At 49.2% G+C, this 22,557-nt stretch overlaps 1 protein-coding gene across 4 annotated transcripts in view; it reads left to right on the top strand.

Moving 5' to 3' along the window:
- The window catches only part of GSG1L (GSG1 like), a 202,157-nt gene that overhangs the window by 127,055 nt on the left and 52,545 nt on the right, over nt 1-22,557 (top strand). The window lies entirely within an intron of this gene.

The following is a 22,557-nucleotide window of genomic DNA, read 5'->3' as shown; positions in this document are numbered from 1 at the left end:
GGTGGAGACAGACGACTCCAAGAAAATGCCATTAGGTAAGGTGGCCAGGTGCCCAGAGTTATTTCAACAGATCCCGGTCATGAGGGGTTAAGCAGGGAATGTGCCAGAGGGAGTCAAAGGAACCTATAAACCATAACTTCAGGCGGCCTGACAGATAGAGTGGTGGCTTGGCTGTGTAAGACATCTGTTCCTAAAAAGCCAAATGTAAATTGAATTTCTATAAATCTAATCCCATTCTTCATGCTTTGGAAGAACCCTCTATTTAATGAAACCGAAACGATGAACCTTTTGGTGAGGGAAATAATCTCCCCCTAATTGAAGTATGTGTATATAACAGAGGGATCCCTCGAAGATTGAGAGCTGAATTCAAGAGATTACAGGACGTGCCACAGATCAAAACATGCATGACCTGGCTTTCTTGGGATGTGGAAATGTAACCATCATAGTAAAGGAAAGCAAGGAGAAGCAGAGTGATTCTCAGTAGCATGGTGTCCGTTTTGGCTCCTCCTCACACCATTCCTAGCTATTGGACTGTGGACTATTCTGGACCTATTTGTTCTCCCTGCCCCCTGATCTTGTATTCATTTACTCAACCAATATTCAATGAAGTCCTACAGGACCAGGTGCTGTGTGTTTGGGGAGGTCAAAGGAAAAACAGCTGTGCCTTCATCCTCCCGAAGTTTGCAGTCTTATGAGAGACAGACTCATCAAACGATTATAAGACGGTGGGTTGACCTCTATGTACTGGGTGTGGCGAGAGGCTACAGGAGGGGGACCCATGTTAGCCTGGGGTGGGGGGTGTAGGGATGAGTGGTTGGAGGGCATGGGGAAGGCACCCTTTCAGCTGAGACTTGGAAAAAAATATAAGAGTTTCCTTGACAGACAGCTTGGGGAAGGCACACCAGATAGAGGGAACAGCATGGGCAACATGCTGTTGTGGGGTGACATATTCTGGAAACTTTGAGTAGTTCAGAATGATGGGAAGGTAGAGGAGAACAAGCAGGAGAATTGAGAGATGAGGCTGGAGAGCTGGGTGAGGGTCTTGGTGCTTTGCAATGATCTTTAGATCTTACCCTGTAGGCGACAGGAAGCCTTTGAGAATTCAAAGCAGAGGGAGATATGGTCATTTGGGGTTGAGGCTCAGGCTGTGGTATGGACGGAGTGAGGTGGGGAGACTGGCCAGGAGGTGACAAGCGCAGGGGTGGTTGGAACAGGGGATGCGGGTTCACCCACCCTCCGGCTAAGAGGTAAAGTCAGCAGGGCTGCAGGCAGCTCAGGAGAGCTGTGTGGGCATAGAAAACAGAGCCCAGGGAACTTCCTAGTGTGGAGTCCACAGAATTCAGGAGGTGCACGAGCCTGATGGGGAAGAGTTCCAGCTTTATTTCTCTAACTTGTAGCGGTCATGCAGTGTGTCCTTCAGCTATGAATGGAGGCAATAAAACTCGGTAGCGGGTGGCACCTGTTATGTAGTCACCAATAGTAATCTATATTTTCCTCTCACGCTACAGTGGTGGCAGATATCTCGACATGCACTCATTCAAAATGTGATGCTTCCTGGAGCTTCTGCGGAGTCTCGCTATCTAGCATGTTAACGAAGAAACACATGTACACCTGTACCGCAGACGTATTTGAGTATTTTGCTAACTATATTTCTGTATAGCTGGTTTGCTCTGTAATCCTATGTATTTTATTATGCAGCCAGAAACACCGTTCTGTGGAGGGGCCCACAGGTCCAGGTGGCCAGAGCCTCGGATCTGGTGTCCCCTGGCTGGTATCTGGCCAGGAACGTAATGAACGGTGTAGCTCTGAGAGGGGGAAGGTGAGAAAGGAGCAGAGAGTGAGAGGTGATGGGTCCGGGCTGAGGTGTGACATGCTGTGGGACCTCCAGGCTCCTCTCCCTTGTTAAGTGGTTTCACCTTTTCTTTCCTGGCTCCACGCTCGAAGATTCCCTTTCATTAGCCCAAGCACCTGGCCCTCCCCCTCAACCTGCTCACTCCAGTCACAGCATAAAAGCTGGTAGGCAGCCCAGGACAACCATCTCCAGGTCCTCAAGCAAACCTCTTGTGGGGTAGGAGGTGGGGCCTCTTCCCCCTGCCTCAAAGGGCTTATCAAAATTTTCACCCCTCAAAACAAACAAACAAAAAAAAACCCCAGAGTCCCACCGCTAAAGAAAATAAGATTGTCTCCAATAATTTCAGACAGATAAACAATGCAGGGCTCAGGAAGGTTAATTGACTTGCCCAGGGTCACACAGCTGGTCAATTGTAGAGGCAGGATTAAGCCCAGCTCCTGCTGGCTTGAAAGCCCTGTGCTCTTTTCAAGGGATGGAGCTGCAGGGGTGACCGGGCTGGAGGGAAAAGTCTTAAAAGTCTTTAGGAAACAGTAACTAAGAAGGCTGTGTGAGCCAGATGATGTCGTACCCAAGTAGCCGGTGGAGGAGAGAAAGGATTTTGTATTGCTGCCTGGGGGAAGAGAAATGGGGGCAACAGGATGCCAGGGGAGAGGCTGCCTGGCCTTTCCCGAGCCAGTTGTGAACAGGGCAAGGGGTGAGGAAGGGCCCGGCGGGGTGCGGGGCTTCGGGTCTGCTCTGCTGGGAGGGAAGGGGTGGGCAGGCCACTGGCAAGGCCCATGTGGGGGCAGGGCTGCTCCCTGAAGCCCCAGAGCAGCTCACACGGAGGAGAGGTCCTCGGCCTGAGGGCAACGCCTCCAGGGTAGAGGGCAAAGCAGAGTCGGGGCAGCCCCTCCTTAACCCAATTACTATAATCAATTATAACCAACCAAGTAATTATGATAACTCATGATAGCGGGCGCCGGCTGAGATGCTGCTGAGCACCAGCACTGGGCTCCGCCTGCCACACGGTGTCCTTGGGAGGAAGAGACTAACACTGCCATCGGCAGCTGGGAACACCCACTTGCCTACTGTGCCTAGCTGGTAAGTTGTTGAACCCCCCTAACTGCCCGAACCTGCCACATGAAGTGCCTGGAGCTGGGCTTAGCACCTGGGACCTCAGCTTATCGTTGTTATTATTATTGTTCCCAGCAATCTTCCAGTAAAGCGAGGGCAGATAGTGGCCCCAGGACCAGCCCTGTTAAGTAAGGGGGCACCAAGGGGCTCATGCTCCGTCAGTGAAAGGAGAAGGGGTGACACAACCCACCCAGCAGGGCTGCATTCCTGCCTGGAAGTGGTTGTAAAGATACAGTTGCTGCCCTGTATCTTTACAACCCCCCGCCCGACCCCGAGGACTGGGGGCTATGGTTGCTGGTCCACTGGCCCTGGGGGCCTAGAGCTCATAGAACTTCTAAGGATGTATGAAATGTTTTAATTTTGACTGTTTTTTCAAATCGGAAGAAAAAAATGTCATAGTAACAAAGACCTAACAGTGGATCTAGACAGGATCATAATTGTCTTTCTACTACCACTGCAGTCAGAAAGTACGATTTTTTTTTTTATAAAGTATGATTTTTAATATTTCTTTTACGGAGGAAAAGGCCCATGGAGGCAGAAGTGTTTGGGACCCATGAAGGTCATGATGTGGCCCTGCAGTGGGCCACAGCTTTTCTTGGGCTCTCAGGACTGAGCAAGACCCAATTCCAGACCAGGCGTGGCTCCAGCTGCCTGTGGCCCCTTCCTGGGTCCTGTGATTTCAACCAAGAGGTACGGAGAAGACCGAAGACTCCCTGAGTTTCTTCCTCCAGCGACGGGAGGCATGTGAGAGCAGGCTGAAAATGTCTGTTTCCCCGCCCCGATTCCTACGAAAAGTGAGACAGATCTCCTTAGGAAAAACACAAGTCATTTGGAGAACCCCTGCACAATCCAGCCAACTGTGGGCTTTCAGTAAGAGCTGCAGTGACATAAGAGAAACGTGACCATTTCTGGGAAATAAGCAGACCTTGCTGAGAAGTCAGGAAGAGTATTTTGTTGGTAACGAGAAAAGGAGATTTTGCAATAAAACCAAAAATGACCAAGAAGAGATTGCTGTTTGGAATCAGGTTTAAGGAGCCACGTTCAGAACGAGGTATTGAATTGAAGAGCAAGCACCTCCATGGCCTGCAAGGGGGACGCCACAGTGTGCTTTGGACAGGTTTGGGGATCTTGGAGCTTCTCTTAGTGTGGTGATTGTCACTTGTTACAATAAACCATCACATATTCTTTTAGGATGCACTTCTTGATACCCTAATTCTTGGATCTGTGGTGAAAGAATCCTGCATTGATACCCCCCTCTGTTCAATCTCCCTGCCCTGGTCAGACTGGGTCTCTCTCCCAGAACTTAGAGAGCAAGTACTTCTGTATATTTTTGCATCTAAAAGTGCAGAGTTGAAGTCAGAGAAATAAGTATTTCTATATTACTAAAGATTCTTTTGATTGCAAGTGACAAGAACCCAATCATATTAGCTAATGGAAGAAAGGGGATGATGATAGAAATCTGTTGATTCATGTAATTGAAAAATCCAAGGTGATTGAGCTTCAGGCATGGCTGCATCCAGGTGATCATGTCATCAGGTATCTATATCTCCACACTCTGCTTTCCTCTGATTTCATTCTCAGGCCTTGTCCATGTGGCGAGAAGATGGTCATGGCAGCTCCAGGCTTACATAAGATTCAGTGGTAGAAAAGAGCTCCTTTCCAACAGCTCCCACAAAACTTTAAGGAAGACCATGACTGGATCCACTAAGTTCATAGACTCATTCCTGAACCAGTCTCCATGCCAGAGAATGAAATACTCTGATTAGCCAGGCCTGGGTCCCTAGACCTATCCATGGTGTGGGCTTAGCTATGGACCAAGCACGATGATTACACAGTGGTGGACAAGCAGTTGCCCAAAAAGGTTGCCTGCAAATCCAAATGGTTGGTCAAGTTGGGAATTAGCAGGAGGCTAGCAGTGGAGCTAAAGGACCCAGACCCCTAGGAATGGCAGAATTTCCTTAAAGCAGATCCTAAGATTAAGATTTGTGTGCCCATTGCTTATTTGGGAGGTGATCCCAGGAAGTGTGGTGGGAGAGTGGAGAAGGAAGATGGGAAGGGAGGAAAGTCAATAAAGAGAGTGTCAATGAGCAGGGGAGCACTGTGGGCCACTGGGGTTCAGTCCTGGGGTCCGTCTGAGAGGCTGTGCAGACGACACCTCAGAACTGTTCACCCAGTAAGAAAGCACCGCTATTTATTCACCAGCCCCTTTTGGGCACCAATTTAGAGTCCTTCCCGAGGCATTAAGCTTCCAGAATCTCTAATCTTCTCCGCCTAAGAGAGCAAGTGTCAGAGGAAGGAAGCTGCTGACGGGCACAGGAATTGCCCTGGCCCCTGCTGCAGGTGGCCTCTGGTACAGGTGTGGGATGGACAGTGTCCGGGACAGAAGAACAAGTCAAAGAAGGGGTGCTCTGAGCCACTGGCCCACTGTAATATAGTTCTGATGCTATCTGCCTGCATCCATTGCCATGGGCCCTGGGAAGACTGCTCCCACCTCAGGTGCCCGCCACAGGTTCAGCCTCGCTTCTGACCCACTGACAAATTCAGGGTTTCCTCCACCCCCCCCACCCCCCTGCCCCGTGATAAACCACTAAACTACTCACAGAACTCAGGAAAGAGCTATATTTAGGATTACGGTATTGTTGTGAAGGATGTGGTCAGGATAAGAAGAGACCCTTAGGGCAAGGTCTGGGGAGGGCCTCAGGTGCAGAGCTTCCATGCCCTCCTGATTCAGTGGAATCGGGGTGCATCGCCCTTGTGGCATATCCATGTGTTCATTAACCAGGAAGCATGCTCGAGCCTGGTGTCCAGAGTTTTTACTGGGGGCTCATTACGTAGGCATGATGGTTGGGATTGCTAGCCCTGTGCTTGAACTTTTTTTTCATTTTTTTTAATAATAAATTTATTTTTTATTGGTGTTCAATTTGCCAACATACAGAATAACACCCAGTGCTCGCCCCATCAAGTGCCCCCCTCAGTGCCCATCACCCATTCACCCCCACCCCTGCCCTCCTCCCCTTCCACCACCCCTAGTTCGTTTCCCAGAGTTAGCAGTCTTTACGTTCTGTCTCCCTTTCTGATATTGCCCACACATTTCTTCTCCCTTCCCTTATATTCCCTTTCACTATTTTTTACATTCCCCAAATGAATGAGACCATATAATGTTTGTCCTTCTCCGATTGACTTTTTTCACTCACTGTGCTTGAACTTAACCTCTAACCCTACAGCCTCCCCTCTGGTGGCTGATATTGAACTGGCTCGAAGTCCTGCCCTCTGAGCATGTGGTGGATGGTCATTGAGTCATCTCATTGGTTATCAAAAACTCAGGTGTGATCCAAGGGCTCGGGAATAACAAAGAATCAAAGACACTCCAATCGCCCAGGAAATTCCAGGGATTTAGAATCTATAGAGTCTCCCTCTCAGAAGGGAGGCAGTGAGGGGTGCGGGGGTGGGGTGGGGTGGGGGAAGGCCAGTCACATTCTTTATTAAACAGCAGGGGTCTGGTTGGGCAGACAGGAGCTGTACCTGCAGCACAGGGCTCACCTGCCCACAGCCAGGTTTTGTTTGGGTGGACTGGCGACACTGATGAAGTTTGAGGGAGGGAGAGACCTGGGCTGTCTTTTCTGATTTGGAGCAAGTAACTTAAGCACTTGCAAGGGAGCTGGGCCTGCTCAGCCTGCAGGCTTTCATGGGGGGTCCTGGAGAGTTTGGAGTACTTCTCTCTGACTCCCTGGGTCCACCAGGTAGCAGATCACAGCCAGCCTCCCCAGACTCAGTTCTCTAAAGCTAACCTGGCTAGGGCCACGCTTATTCCCTGAACTCAGGTGTGCAGGGAGCACTGAAGTGCTCTCCTTTCTGGAAAGGAAAAGATTTTATGTATTTGAAAGAGAGGCAGCATGCACAGCAGAGGGAGAGGCAGGCAGAGAGAGAAGCAGACTCCCAGCTGAGCAGGAAGCCCAATAGAGCTCCATCCCAGAATCCTGAGATCATGACCTGAGCCAAACGCAGCCGCTTAACTGACTGAGCCACCCAGGCACCCCCAAAAGGACCTTAATTATAATTCTGCGCTTTTAGCCTCCTGGCCTAGCCTTATCTTTAGAATTTTGGGGGACCCTCTCCCTCCTGTCTTTGCTGTATGGTCTTACATAATGTCAGACAGACAGGGGATGGGGTTTCATCTTTGTCATCGTCCTACAGGTCACAGTCCCAGAAACCTTTACAGCCAGAAGTGTCCCAGAATCCAGACCTTTTCAGATTTTCGAAGGTAACGTGATCACTAGGCCATTTATTACCTAACACCGCAGCAAGGGCTCGGGCAGCGCCCTGTAAGCGAATACATTTCATATCTCTGCAGTAAAATCCATGAATATTCATGCTAGGGGGATAAATAAAGACTGTTCAGGTTCAGTAGCTTCACATCCATTCAGTTTGGGCTTTTCTGCTTGGTGAGTTCAGGCCAAGCCAGGCTTTATGTCCAAAATGAGTTACAGAGAAGCTTTTGGATTTCAGAAGTTCTGAGAATTTGGAAGTGTAGACAGGAAATTATGAACTCAGTAGCTACCATTTACTGAGCATCTACTATGTGCTAGGCTTCTAAATACATCACCCCTATGTGATGGTAGGTGCTATCATTAGGCCCCATTTCACAGTTGAGAAAATTGAGGCACGAGGCTGCTAAGTGCAGTTCTGGCTTCAAAGCCCATGTATTTTACTACTGCATGAGTCCATGCAGGCTACGACTGAGCCTCTGCTGCCCTGTGCCCAGAGTCCCCTCTGGTCCCCAGGGCCACATGGGAAATGGGAAAACGAGGCTGACACTTTAGTACCTGTGGTCCTGTCACTCCAGATCAGAGTTTTCAGATCCAGTCCCCACAGGGACCATGTGGGTGACATTGGTGGGTAATGCCAGCTGGATGGACTACAACAGTGATGGTATTGCTGGCAAACGGGGGGGCGCGCCCCATCAGCAGCACATGGTTGCCATGGAGAAATGTGCATGGCCTTCTGGGAAAGCCCCAAATCAGATTGTTTAATTCAATTGTTTTTAAAATAGCCTTATTGAAGCATAATTTATAGATCATAAAATTTACCCATGTAAAGTGTACAATTTAATGGTTTTTAGTAAGCATCAACACAGTGCAATTTTGAGATCTTTTCATCAGCCCCATAAAAAACCCTGTACCCACTAATGCTCCTTATTTTCCACCAAACCCACCAGCCCTGGGCAACCACTAATCTATTTTCCATCTCCATATATTTGCCCTCCAGACATTCCATCTAAATGAAATCATGTGATAGAGGGTCTTTTATGACTTGCTTCTTTCACTTAGTGTGAGATCCTCACAGTTCATCCGTATCATAGCAGGTGTCACCTCTGTTCCTTTTTACTGCTGAATAATATTCCGCAGCACAGATCCACCACATTGTGTTTTTCCATTTGCCAGTGGATGGACATGTGTGTTGTGTCCACTTTTTGGCTAGCTGCGAACATTCTGTGGTGGCGTACAAACATTCACGGACCAGTGTTTGTGTGGACATATGTTTTCCTAGGGGAGGAATGGCGAGGTCACATGGTAACCCTCTGTTTAACTTTTTAATTTAAAATATTTTAAACTGTGCCAGCCAACAGAACATTACTGCGGACCTTCATTTCCCTCCCCTGCCCCAATCAAGAAAAAGCTAACTTTTTTCTTTTTTTTGTCCTGAGGACTATAGTGAAGACAGCTCACTCCCCCACCCCCTCTGAGGCCCCTGACCTAAAATGCTCAGCAATTAAGGCTTCTGAAAGTGGAAGCCTGGAAGGGAAGGATTCACAGATGGGTTTTTCTTGCCCCTTTCCTGCAAAACCTCTGGCATCAGGAAGTTCAGAGCCTCTGAATGGAGGGAAAGAAAAGGGGAGAAAATACAGGGGAAAAAAACATGAATTAAAACCCGAAAATATCCAGTCACACCCATTTATGCCCGAGGACCAGTGGCTTACTCACCAGGTACCTGAGGTTGGCATCCCTCCAAGGGACAGCTCTCTATGTGATCATTTCCAACCCCGTTAGGGGTTGAAAAATATATAGAAGTCTTTTCTCACTTAGCCTAATTTGACCATTCTCAGGATTCTTTTTTTTAAACGAAGTCTGTTTTTGCCATTTCTAGTTGGTATTTATCAAAGGTTACATTTGTAGAAGTGGATCCAGGCTTCTTCCCCTGACTACAAAGTGTGGTCTGTGCCTTCTGCTCTAAGTAACGTCATCTGTGTTTCTGTCCCTCCTGGCTGGTCCTCACACCGTCCTGCCCAAGCCCCGGGCTCCTGCCGGACTGCCCTCCCATGCTTGGCTGGCTCACTCTCTCACAGGACCCTCTCAAAGGGCATCTCCTTGGGAGGTGGGGGAGGCGGTCTTCCCCTCCTCTGTCCCCCTCCCATCACTATCCATTCCCTCCTGTGTTGTTTTTCTTAACGGCTTACAGCTTTCCAACAGTACGGTAGGCACTCGGTATCGATTGAGTGGATACAAGAACTTATAACCCATTTGTTTACTTGTCTGCCACCCCTCCCTTCTCTCCAGACCCAGTTTTCTCAACCTTGGTACAACATTTTGTGCTGGATCATTCTTTGTGGTGGGGGGAGGTGGGCCGTCCTAGACCTGGTGGGATCTGCAGCATCTTTAATCTCTACCCACTGGATGCCCCAGTAACGCCCCCTCCCAAGTCACGACAACCAGAATGTCTCCAGACCTTGCCCAGTGTCCCTCGGGAGGCAAAATCCTGCCTGGTTGAGAACCATGCCCTCCAAGGTGGGCTCCATGAGAGCAGGGGCTTTATCTTTCTCTTTCACTGCTGTGTCCTGAAGACTTGGCCCTCAGCTACTTCTCACTGAGTGCATGAGAATTGCAGAGGTGAAGCACATGAGTGGACCCCTAAGAGTGGGCTTGGTGGTGTTTGAGCCTCTGGGATTGCAGCTGGGCTTATAGAGCAAGCTTGGACTCTGGAACTGGACGGACCGAATCGGACCCCAGCGGGAACCACATTAGACTGTGTGGCTTGGGCAAATTCCCTATATTCTCTGAGCCCCTGTGTCGCCTCTGAAAAAGCAGCGCTGGGATGATTTTGAGCAATGAAATGAAATCGCCCATGGAAGAGCCAGTGGAGCGAGTGGACACATGGCGTGTGCTCAGCCCTTGCTTGTTAAACAGGGCTGCTCTGTCGGGTGAGAACAGGCACACGGATGCCAGGATGCAGGGACCAGGTGCAGGGCTAACTGAACCATGGGTAGGTGACCGTGTGTCCTGGTTGCTCCAGTTTGAATGATAAGCTAGCTGTCTGCTTGCCCTGCTTATGGGGCACTTTGCACGTGCATTACTCCGGTGAATGCGCCCTTAGTTTTTTAGAAGAGTGTGTATCTTGCCCTCAGGTTTCCTAAGGTAGAAACCCCCGGCCACCCACACAGCATCAGCACCAGCCCTTCCTACCTGCCAGTCCTCTGAATTGCTCTTTCCTCCTGCCTCCAGGGCTGCGTCTTTTCCCCTTGGCCCCTCTCTGCTTGCTGGGACAGCAGCACTTTTAGTTTAGGTTTTATTTCTTTCTTATTTTTTTAAAAAGGATTTTATTTATTTATTTGACAGAGAGCATGTACAAGCAGGGGGAGCAGCAGAGGGAGAGGGAGAAGCAGCCTCCTGCTCAGACATGGGGATCTATCCCAGACTCTGGGATCATGACATGAGCTGAAGGCAGATGCTCAACCGACTGAGCCACCCAGGTGCCCCTTTCTTTAGATTTTAAATGTATTTTGACTCCATGTGGTTGACAGTCACCTGGGTGGCAGCAGGAACAGAGGCCGGCTGGTCCCAGCTGGTTGGGAGCTGGAGGAGCTGGGCCTCTGACAGCCAGTCTCTCCCCTGGGTGTAAGTGGTTCTTCCACCTTGGACCCACAGAAGCTTGGAGAAAGAACATCAAATGAAGCCTTAAAGGATGGGCAGGAAGGTGGTAACACGGTGGGGGATGACAAAGGGAGAGAGACCAGGGACACAGGATCCGTTCTTCGATCGGTTCTCCTCCCTCCTTCTGTCCCTCCCTCTTTTTCTTCCTTCCACAGATAGTCCTTGAGCATTTCCTCTGTTCCAAGTGCCAGGAAACAATTGGCAGGCTCTCTGCTCCAGGGGCCTGTGTCTGGTGGAGGAGGCAATGGATTACTGAGTGTTGGAGCCTGTGATTTGTAGAGGAAGTCCCAAGGCTGCATCACAGGGGACCATGCCCTGCTAGGCTGCCCTCTGAGGCCTGAAGGATGGGAGGAGTTAGCTGGCTGAGGGGATAGTAGGGGTGAAGGGGATTGGAGAGAATACTCCAGGCAAGAGGGCAACGAGAAGGAGGGCCCCAGGAAGGTAGGATGTTCTCAGGGTGGAGGAACTATGACAAAATAGCCGTAGGGGGAGCTTGGAGAGCAAGGAGAGGCGGACAGCTGTGAGAAGCAGAGGTGGATGGTGCAGGACTTCTGTTTTCTCCCCAGGACGTCAGGGTGGAAGCCAGTGAATATTTTTAGCAGGGCAGGCCCAGGGAAGGTGACACCTGGAGTGGCTGGCAGGCACTCTGTGGGTGGGGATGGGGAAGTGGAAAGTGGGGTGGGATTGCAGCAATCTGAGGATCCTAGGCTAGGAAACGTGGGGGCTTACTGTGGGTGGGGTGCAGTGGGGGAGCCCCTGAGAGTTTTAAGCAAGGAAGAGGTGAGGAGGTTCCTAGATTGGTCAAGGTGAGAGATGCAGGTGGCTTAGGCCAGGGTAGCGATGGTGGAGGTGTGATAGGTGGTTGCCTTCTGGAGGTGTTTGAAAGGCAGAACCAACAGGATGTGCTGGTGGATCAGACATAGGGGAGATGGAGATGGAGATAGGGGGTAGGGGATGAGGATAGGGGATGAGGGTGGGGGATTGGGAATGAGGGATGGTGGAGGGAATCGGGATGAGAGATAGAAATGGGGATAAGGGATGGGGGTGGGGATGAGGGATGGGGGAGTGGAGATGGGGATAGGAATGATAAATGGGGGATGGGGATGGAGGGGTGAGAATGAGGAGCTCAGATTTGAGGCATGCTAATTTGAGATGTCTGTGAGAAGCTGCAGGTGAGCAAGACGTAGCCCCTGTCTCTAGGGAACCCAGCCTGGAGTTGGAGGAACCATCTTTGACACACCTTAGTGGCAGTATAATACTCTGATAAAGGCTGCCAGAGGCATGAACAGTATTACAGCATCTGGACTACTTGGAAAGGCGAAAGGGCCTCTGCAGAGGTGACACATTGACTGTTCTTTGAACAAAGGTGGGTGTAGAGTGGGGAAAGGCATTTCAGGTGCAAAGGAGGCACGATGGGGCCTGGAACATGCAAATGGATCCATAGCTCACTTTGGCATGCGCTTGAGGGGTGCAGGGGGAGATACTGCTGGAGAGGCTGCCATGCTTGGCAGTTCAGATTTCCCTCTGAGCCAGTGGGAACCAGTGATGGTTCTAGATCGGGGGGAGCAAGATGGTCAGGAGTGCCCTTTCAGAAGGTCCTGCTTTATTCCTCTGCCAGTTAGGACAATGTCCTCCCTTTGACTCACAGGCAGAGAGGCCATAGTGTGCTTCCAGGACAGTGTTTCCCAACCATATTTTTATTATTGCTCTCCTAGGAGTCTTGTTAGAAGTTTTTCTTCCTAATTGTCCCTTCCTCCATGTTCCTCCATGAAATTTTCACACCATGGGTATACTGTGTATTTGCTTACATATTATATGTACATCTGTGCTTTCTAGATAAAAAGAGTGAGGGGGTTTTTGGGGGCACATACAGGTCAACATGGGAGTTAGAGGCACTGACACCCTCCCCATGCAGTCGAAAATTCATGTATAGCTTTTAACTTCCCCAAAACTTAACTATGAACAGCCTACTGTTGACCGGAAGCCTTACCAACAACATAAACAGTCAATTAACATGCATTTGGTAACTTGTATATATTGTTTTATATTGTATTCTTACAATAAAGTAAGCTAGACAAAGAAAATTAAGGAATCACAAGAAAGAGAAAATACATACATTACTTACTGAAAAAATTCCATGTTGGAAGTGAACCCGTGTAGTTCAAACCCGTGTTGTTCAAGGTCGATTGCTCATGGTAGCCTTTCAGGCTAAGTATGTTGACATCCATCTGACTGTGGGAGAGTTAAGCCATGCTCTGGGAACCTGGGGACTGGCATCTGCCCTTCTCTGATGGGCTGGCTGTGGGTCTTTGCTGACCTGACTGGTTGCTCTGTGAGATTTAATTTGCTTCCATGAAGCAGCCCCGATGCACCGTGTCTGTGCTGACCCAAGGTGCAGATATGAGAGGGGCCTGGCCCTGCTTTCTATGAGTTTATGGCCAGGGGATAATGGGACAGAGAGACAGCCTGCCAAGGATAGGACTGGACTCATCATCCTGAGGGTGCTCAGAAAGATTGACCCTGCAGAAAGATTGGGCCCCAGCGAGAACCCAGTAGTTTTTTTGTATTTAAATAAAATTCCAGTTATCAAGAAAGTTAATCACTGATACGTTGCTGGTGGGAATTTGAAATGCTACAACCACTTTGGAAAATAGTTTGGCAGTTCCATTCAAAAGTAAAAATGGACACAGCAATTGCATTCTTGGGCATTTGTCCCAGAAAAAGGAAGATTTATTTTCACGCAGGAACTTGTACACGGATGTCCATAGCAGCTTTATTTCTAAGAGCCTCAAACTGGAAACTAACCAAATGTCCTTCAATGGATGAATAAATATATAAGCTGTGGTATATCCACACCATGGAATATTACTCAGCAACAAAAAGGAACCAACTGCTAGAAATGACAAGAGTTGGCAAGGAGGTGGAGAAGAGAGAATCCTTGTCCACTATTGGTGGGAATGCAGGCTGGCACAGCCACTATGGAAAACTGTATGGAGTCCTCAAAAAATTAAGAACAGAATTACCATATCCAGTAATTCCACTACTAGGGTTCACCCCAAAAAATAAATAAAATAAAAACACTAATTCAAAAAGATATATGTACTTCCATGTTTATTGCAGCATTCTTTACAACAGCCAAGATACAGGAGCAACTGAAGTGTCCATGGATAGATGAATGGATAAAGAAGATGTGATATATATACACAATGGGATATTACTCAGCCATAAAAAGAATGAGATCTTGCCATTTTCAGCAACATGGATGGAGCTAGAGGATATAATGCTAAGTGAATAAGACAGAGAAAGACAAATATCATATAATGTCACGTATATGTGGAATTTTTAAAAACAAAACAAATGAACAAACCAAAAACCAGACTCTTAAAAACAGAGAACTGGTGGCGGCCAGAGGGGCAGGGCGGGGGGATGAGTGAAGTAGGTGAAGGGGGATTAAGAGGTACAAACTTCCAATTATAAAACAAGTCATAGGGATGAAAAGTGCAGCACAGGGAATATGGTCAATAATATTGTATGGTTGGGCAGCCCGGGTGGCTCAGAGGTTTAGTGCCACCTTCGGTCCAGGGCGTGATACTGGAGTCCCGGGATCAAGTCCCACGTCAGGCTCCCGGTGCATGGAGCCTGCTTCTCCCTCTGCCTGTGTCTCTGCCTCTCTCTCTGTGTGTCTCTCATGAGTAAATAAATAAAATCTTTAAAAAATATATTGTATGGTGACAGATGGGGATGACACTATCATGGTGAACACTGAGTAATGTGTAGAACTGTCAAGTCCCCTATGTTGTGCACCTGAAAACAAGTATAATGTTGCATGTCAAGTATACATCAATAAGAAATTTTTTTGAAAAAAGGAACCAACTACCGATGTATACAACAACTTGGATGGACCTCAAGGAAATAAAGCTGAGTGGGAAAAGCCAATCTCAGAGGATTCATATGATTGCAATTATGTAACATCTGCAATAATATAGTTACGGACACAGAGAACAGATTAGTGGTTGCCAGGGATTAGGGGTAGCAGGCTGATAGGTGTAGCTATAAAGGAGCAATATTAGGGGGTCATGTGATGATGCAGTCAAGTATCTTGATGTGGTGATGTGGTAGGTGTGCAAGGCTACACATGTGACAAAATTGTAGAGTTACACACACGTGTGTACATAATCGGTGAAATCTGAATCAGCCTTATGGATTGGGTCAAGGGCAATTTCTTGACCTCCATATTGTATCCTAGGACTGTACAAGTTGTGTGTTAACAGTGGGAAAGAAAAAAAAAAAACAGTGGGAAAGGATGTGGGAGACATTCTTGTACTTTCTTTGCAACCTCCTATAAATCAATAATTACTTCAGAATAAGAAGTTAAAAAAAAAAGTTCCAGTTACCTGAGTTAGAAGTCTTAGAGGTGCTCCAGTTGGAAACTTGTCCTTTTTGTGTTCCCTAAGCCGCTTGGCCCGCACTCACCTGTAGCGTTATTCTCACCTGTCTGTGGCACGTCCCAGGAGATCAGAAACTGAACCAGAACGGTCCTGAGTCTGGAGCTCTATGAGAGCAGGTGATGCCAGGCTCAGCAGGACGGGCACCCAGAATGCACCGTTCCACCCCTCCCTGCCTTTGCTTGGGCCCTTTCTGCCGCCTACTGTCTTCTTCCCTTCCTCCCACTGCACCTTCTCCATGAACACAGGCTGACCTTGCCAAACCCAGCTCAGAGCTCACCTCCTTTCCCAGGCCTTCCCCACACCCAGTAAAACAGAACTTTCTCTCCCTCAGATCCCTTCCAGGGGTCAAAAAGGTAAATGCCTTCAGTGGCCTGGGAGGAAATATGAGTGAGAGCAGGAATACTGCAGCAATGGCATAGGCAAGGTACAGGGAGACGTGGGCCTGGTGGCGCCTGTGAAGATCTGTGACCACAGGCCCCAACTAAGTGGCACAGCTCCCATCAGACTGCTGAGGGTCGTCGAGGGGCAACGTGGACCCACTGTTGCCAGAGTTTCTGATCTTTACAAGAGAAGCCAAAACTCCTATAATTTTAATGGAAATCCTCCAGATTTTTAAATGTTGGCAAAAAAAAAAAAATCCATTTTTTACAGCTCTAGCCAACATCTGCAGGTTGGATTCAGCCCATGGGCTGCCAGTTTTAGATACAGCTTATGTCTTTCTATTTTAGTATTTGTAATAATTGATTTTACTTCACTATTTATGTCATCCTCCTCATTAGCCTCGGGGGAATGGCCATGCCTTATTCACAGCTGTATCCCCAGTGGCTGGTCCAATGCTTTGCATACAGAGGATGCTTAATAAATATTGGTTGAATAAATGAGTTGGAATATTAGGAGCCAGTCAGGGCCTGCAGAGGAGTCTGAAGATTCTAGAAGGGAACCAGGGTCTGTCAGCTGAGGGTAGCCAGTGTGTCTTCAGGAGGTAGGGCTGAGGAGCAGACTGTGTCCTGTCCTTGGCCTTGCTGAGACTGGGCTTGGTGATTGAAACTCCGCCACGTCCTCTGCATGCTCTGGAGGCAAGGGTTGGGCAAATATGCAGGCCACTGGGCCTTTCGTACAAATGACAGGGCCAGGCAGAAACTGGGCTTTGGGGAATAGGAGGAGGTGAGAATTTTAATAAGTTTAATAAAAACTGGAAGTAAAACCCACAGTCCTGGAACTTCTCTGTTCTAGCAGTTTTTTTTTTTTTTAGATTTTATTTATTTATTCATGAGAGACAGAGAGAGAGAGAGGCAGAGACACAGGCAGAGGGAGAAACAGGCTCCATGCAGGGAGCCCCATATGGGACTTGATCCTGGGACTCCAGGACCACGCCCTGGGCTGAAGGAAGATACTCAACAAGATCCCCTGTTCTAGCAGTTTTAAATGACTTAGTAGAGTGGGTATAGCAAGGGTTGCTGGGTGCTCAGGGGCCTGGTCTCAGAGGAAACATGAGGAGGCACTCATCCAAGGGAAGGCTAGACTCTGCGGGGCATGGCCAGGAAGGGGCAGGGCCTGGGCATGTGGCCAAATCTGGGCAAGGCCTGGGCATGTGACCTTGGGTGGAAACCAAGTCAGTGGGCAGGGCAGCTGGAGATCCTCAGCAGGAGCATGCTCCCTCTTCTCCCCAGCGGCCAGGACTTCAGCCAGCTAGGGGCTGAACAGGCATAGGATGCAACCCCAGGCAAGTGGGTTCGGGAGGGAACTAGGCAGGGAAACAGGTCAAAGCCCTGTTGTAGAGGAAAAGGCTGTGCTCTGAAGTCTCTTCCGTATGGTGGGGCAGGGAGGGGGAGAAGGGGAAGGATTTAGCATAGGGACTGGAGTTCTCCATTAATTTCAGAGAACAAGACTCCAAGGGACTCCTGGGATGCCTGAGTGGCCAGGGCTCGCTAGTCTGCCCTGCCCCTGACTGATCTAGGCAGGAGCCAGGCCCTGTCTCTGCTCCCAGGGGTTCCCTCTGTGTCACTCATGTGCCAGGCACTGTCCTTGTGAATGTGAGCTTTGGGACAGGATTGGGTCTGTCTTGTCATTCCTGTATCCATAGTACCTGGCACAAAGGTGGCCTTCATAAATGGTTGTTAATGAGAAGAGTGTAACAGAACCTGCCTTACAGTAAGAGGAGGCTCATGGGGGACACATCAAAAACTTCCTGCTCCTCACATAGGCATCTGTCTCCTTGCCCCTGGGCCAGGGTGGGCCACCGATATGGAGAATGGAGGGGGGTGGGCATGAGTTGTCCTTACCCGCCTGAGCTCATTCTTGGGGTGGAGGCTGGAGACTCCCTAAGAAGTACTCCATCATAGATAGTTGTGGAGAAGTGAAGGTGGAAAGGTGTGGGGGATGAAGGACAAACTGCATGGGTGCAGATTCTGGCCTCGTCACCAACTGTGTGTCTTTGATCAAATTCTCTATTTTCCCTGAGCCTTAGTTGTCCCTTCCCCCAAATAGGGTAATAGTCCCACCATTAGTCCCTACCACATGGGAAAGTTGCAAGGATTTAATCAGTGAGCATGTACTGAGCACTTAGCACAGTGCCTGGTATGTGGTTGGTTCTCAGGGCAATGACTGAGAACCTAACAGAGTTGGGAATATCGTGGCAGTTTGAGGATTTTCACAATAGCAGTGATTTGACCTTACAGTGGCCATGTATGTAGTTCATGTAAAGAGAGAGGGAGACACAGACCAGTCCAGACACAGGGAAAGAAGATGTGTATGAGATACCCAGAGACAGAGAGTCAGAGAGATACATGGAGACAGAGATACCTAGAGACAGAGATAGAGGGAAAGACAAACGTACAGGGAAAAACAAGGGAAGGGAATAGAGACATAGGGAGGCAGGACTCGAGAGAGACACAGAGGGAGGGAGAGTATGAAAATACAGTTACTGGGCAGCCCGGGTGGCTCAGCGGTTTAGGGCTGCCTTCAGCCCAGGGCGTGATCCTGGGGACCCGGGATCGAGTCCCACGTCGGGCTCCCTGCATGGAGCCTGCTTCTCCTTCTGCCTGTGTCTCTGCCTGTCTCTCTCTGTCTGTGTCTCTCATGAGTAAATAAGTAAAAAAAAAATTTTTTTTAAAAGAAAATACAGTTACTGCCTGTGGTTACAGCCCACGCAGAGGAATGGCATATCCAAATCCTGTTCGTGTTTATCCAGTGTGGTCACTCCCACCTCCACTCCCCCACCACCCGGTGGCAGTTTCTGAATCCCCCAGGGACTGAGAAGGGCTGTAAGGCTCCCAGTCCAGCAGACAGAATAGTTAGGGCTTGGATCCCAGGTGGTGCCGGGGCAGGGGACCCTTCCCAGGAGGGTAGAGAGCCAAGGGGGCCTATGGATGACTCTGTCTTGAGTCCAGTTCAGGAAAACATGCTCTGAGGTCCAAGCTGGGAGCAGGACGGCAAAGGGTCAGGTGCTGGGTGGATCAAGAGCAGATTGAGGTAGTGAAGGAACAGGAGGCTGCTGGACTGGAGCTGAGTGTGGCTAGGAGCCCAGTGCCTGGGTGTGGGCTGGGCTGGCGCCATCGTGCTCTCCAGAAGAGACCTATGCTGTTCGTCCTGCCTAAAACACTGTTGCTCCTTTTTCTTGCCTTCCCCTCAAGCTCCAGGTTGGGTAACATCTTGTGAAACGTTCAGTCACTGCTACCAGTTTCTTGTCTATCCTCCTGGAATTGTTCTAAATTTCAAAATGTGTATATGGTACATTGCTTTTTTTTTTTGCTTAATATTTCTTGGGGGTCATTCTTGGTTGGCATATCTTAACCTAATCAATTCTTATTCACTTGTGGATTATTAATTTAGTCAATATTTCCTGAGCACTTTCTATGTGCCAGACACTGTTCTAGGCATTAGAGACACAACAATCAACAAAACAGACACCATTTCTGCTCCAGGGAGCTGCTGTGCTGGTAGGGAGAGATATTTAATGGTTAAATATACAAATGACCTGTTAGGTGGGATGAGTGTTATAAAGAGGGGGGAGGGCTGTCTCTTATACTGTGCTAAGGGGGAGGCCATTATGGTAAAGTGATATTTGAGCAGAAACCTGAAGGAAGTTGAATTAGTTATTGATGTGTAGCAAGTTACTCCCAAACTTAGCATCCTGTGGGGCGGGGATCTGGGCACAGGTGAGTTGGAAGCCCTGGCTCCAGGTCTCTTATGGGTTGTAGTCAGGCTGTGGGCCAGGACTACAGTCACCTCAGCGCTTGCCTGGGGCTGAAGCATCCACACACAAGCTCACCCTCACGGTTGTGGCAGCTTCATTTCCTCACCGGCCGCCAGAGCCTCTCCCAGGGACTGCTTACAGCAGGGCAGCTTGCTTCCCCCAGCACAAGTGATCCAGGAAAGAGAAAGAGAATGCATTCTAAGAAAAGAGCGAGAGAAAGAGCACCCAGGATGGAAGCCACAGTGTTTTTCAAGCCTAACATCAGAAGCAACATTCCATCACATCTCTATTCTGTCAGTAAGTCCAGCCCATACTCTCTGGGAGGTAATTCCATAATGGTTCCACAACGAGGCAGGGATTGTTCCAGGCTATCCTGGAAGCTGCCTACTGCAGAAGTGGAGATCCAAGGGCAGAATGGCTCAGGTGGAGGGATTGCAAGTGCAAAGGCCCTGAGGTAGGAATATGCCTGGCATAATGAAGGGACAAGGAGGCTAGAGAAGCTGGAAAGGAGTGAAAGAGTGGGAGTGATACAGGAGGTCTGGTCAGGGATGGAGACATAGATTTCTGTTGCCAACGCTTAATCCAATAGTCCGCAGTTGGTGGACTTTTAGGGTGTTTTCAACCCTCTGCTGCAATGAATATCCTTGTCCAGCTGTCCTTGTCTATATGTACTAATACGTCTGAGGCTAAATTCCAAGCAGTGGAATTGCTGGGTCAAAAGGAAGGCGCATTTTCAGTTTGGGCAACCGTTGCCAAATTCCCCTCCAAAGAGCTGACCTTCCTGCTGGCCTCCTCCGAGGACCCTTCATGCCCTTGCCTTCACCGCTGCCTGCCTTGGCCTGGTGTCCTGTCCTGGCTGTTTCACACTAAAGGTTTGTACTGTCTCCCCAGGCTCCCGTCTTCCCTCCATCCCAGCGCCCTCCCTCCAGACGGCCTCTGCTGCTGCAGATGGCTGGGGAGTCTAAGAGCCCCTTGGAGGACACTTCCCCTTGATGGAAATTCTTCGCGCTTGGAAAACTCTTCTCTCAAACGGTATCCTCTGTGTGCTTTTCCCAGGTGTTGGAAATTCCCTGATGGCTATTTTGAGACAATGAGTTGAGTCTGTGCTTGGCTGCCATTTATCTCTGGGAAGGTGGCTGGGCTCGCAGAATCTGCCAAAGGACCACGCTGAGAACTCCTGGCCTCGGAGGAGAGGCTGCTGCCCCCTGGTGCTCCCCCTCTGCATAAAGCTGAGCCACACACATTTACAAGGCCTGGTGAGGCCTGGGGGCTCTGAGACCCAGTGGGGTGGAGACCACATACGAATCAACCAGCATTTACCAAGCACGCCCTGTGTGCTCTGTGCTTTTGTGTATAGTATGACTAAGTGGGGGAAGTGTCACCTGCATGCTTAAAAGCTTCTAGTGGCTTCCTGTTGTGTTCTGAATAAAATCTCAACCCGTCCCCAAACTGGCCTTTCCCCATCTTCCTGCACTTCCTCACCCCTTCACTACACAGGCTTCAGCCACACTGACCCATTCTCCCCTTCCAAAGGCCTTGGCAATCCCTGTTGCCTCTGCTTGGAACTGTTCCCAGCCTTTTTCATGATCAACTCCTTCTTATCCTTCAGGTTCCAGTTTGAAGCCCTTTCCCAGAGAGTCCTTCCCTGATGATCTCATCTGAAGTCACTATCTCCAGGCACTCTGTCTCCTCAGTCTGTGTTTTCCTTGAAATTACGTCTTTATTACATCTGTTTCCCCCAGTTGACTGTCAGCTCCATGAGGACAGGAACTCTGTCTTGCTTTCCACCATGCCCCCAAGACTTAGAAAAATATCTGGCACACAACAGGTTACTCAAGGAATGTTGGTTGGTTGTATGAGTGGATATGCCTGGGTGGTATTCTCACTTTCCAGATAAGGAAATGGGGGCTCAGAAATATTAAGTGACTTGTTCATGGATACACAACTGGGTAGTTGCAGTATTGAGATTCAAACCCAGGTGTATCTAACTCCAACCCAGTGCTCTCTCCCCTGCTGGGTGGCCAGACAGTGCTGGCTGTCCAGAGATGACTGGCAGGCATCAGGCCAATGCTTGAAACTTGAAGATTTTTGGTGTCTTTGGGCAAGTATGCTGGGGCGGGAAGTAGGCTAGAATGAGAGGCTGCTGCCTTCCTCATCCTCCCCTCTTTGATAAAGCCATGCCAGAGACTGCCATGTAACATTACATATTCTGGCAAAGCCTGCGGGCTCTGAGACCCACTAGGGTGAGACCACATAAGAGTCAGTTGGTGACAAGACAGGCAAGGACTGGGTCACCATCTGGGTCACCAATAGCCCTCAGTCGCTCCTCCTCCCCAGCCACATTTCCATTTTTCTTATCATCATGCTTAGTCATACCTCTCCTCCTGAGGTTCTGGTTGCTTGGGAGGGCAGTGCTGGTGTCCTTTATCTGGAGAACTTGGACCCTTTAGGGAGGGTAGAGAAATATTCAGGGGTGTCCACTCTGGAGCTAGCCCACTTGGTCCTCCACACACATCCTTAATCTTTCTCCTTAAGCCTCTGTCTTCTTATCTGTTAAAGAGAGTAATAGTTCCTCCTTCATAAAATCTCCCAGCGGGATCAATGAGGTGGTGCAGATAGATTTCTATCTTGCGTGCACAGTCAAGTACCCATGGCAGTAGCTTCCTATTAGTCACCATGTAGCCCAGACATCGCCACACAAGGCCTTCCTCCTTCCTCAAAGTCTGCCTGGGGTACCCCATACTACATCACTTCTCACATTGCCGCCACGCTTCCAGTTACTTGCTCTCCTTCATGAGGACACACACACATTCCTGAACCTCCTTTGTAAGGACAAGTCATGACCAAGCAGATGTGTCAGTAAGGGTATTGTTACTTGGCCTGAGACACAGAGGGCCCTCTGTTCCATGCTCTGGTGGTGAGGAGAGTGAGCTGAGAGTGGTGGAGCAGGAGGGTTGGGGAGTGTCGGGGGAAACTAGCGGAGTGGAATAGCATGGTTCTCAGGACAGGAAGAACTTATACTCT

Source organism: Canis lupus, chromosome 8 (assembly GCF_048164855.1).
Source record: "Canis lupus baileyi chromosome 8, mCanLup2.hap1, whole genome shotgun sequence".
Classification (NCBI taxonomy): domain Eukaryota; kingdom Metazoa; phylum Chordata; class Mammalia; order Carnivora; family Canidae; genus Canis; species Canis lupus.
The sequence above is the reverse complement of the archived record's forward strand: the minus strand, read 5'-3'. Positions and strand labels throughout refer to the sequence as shown.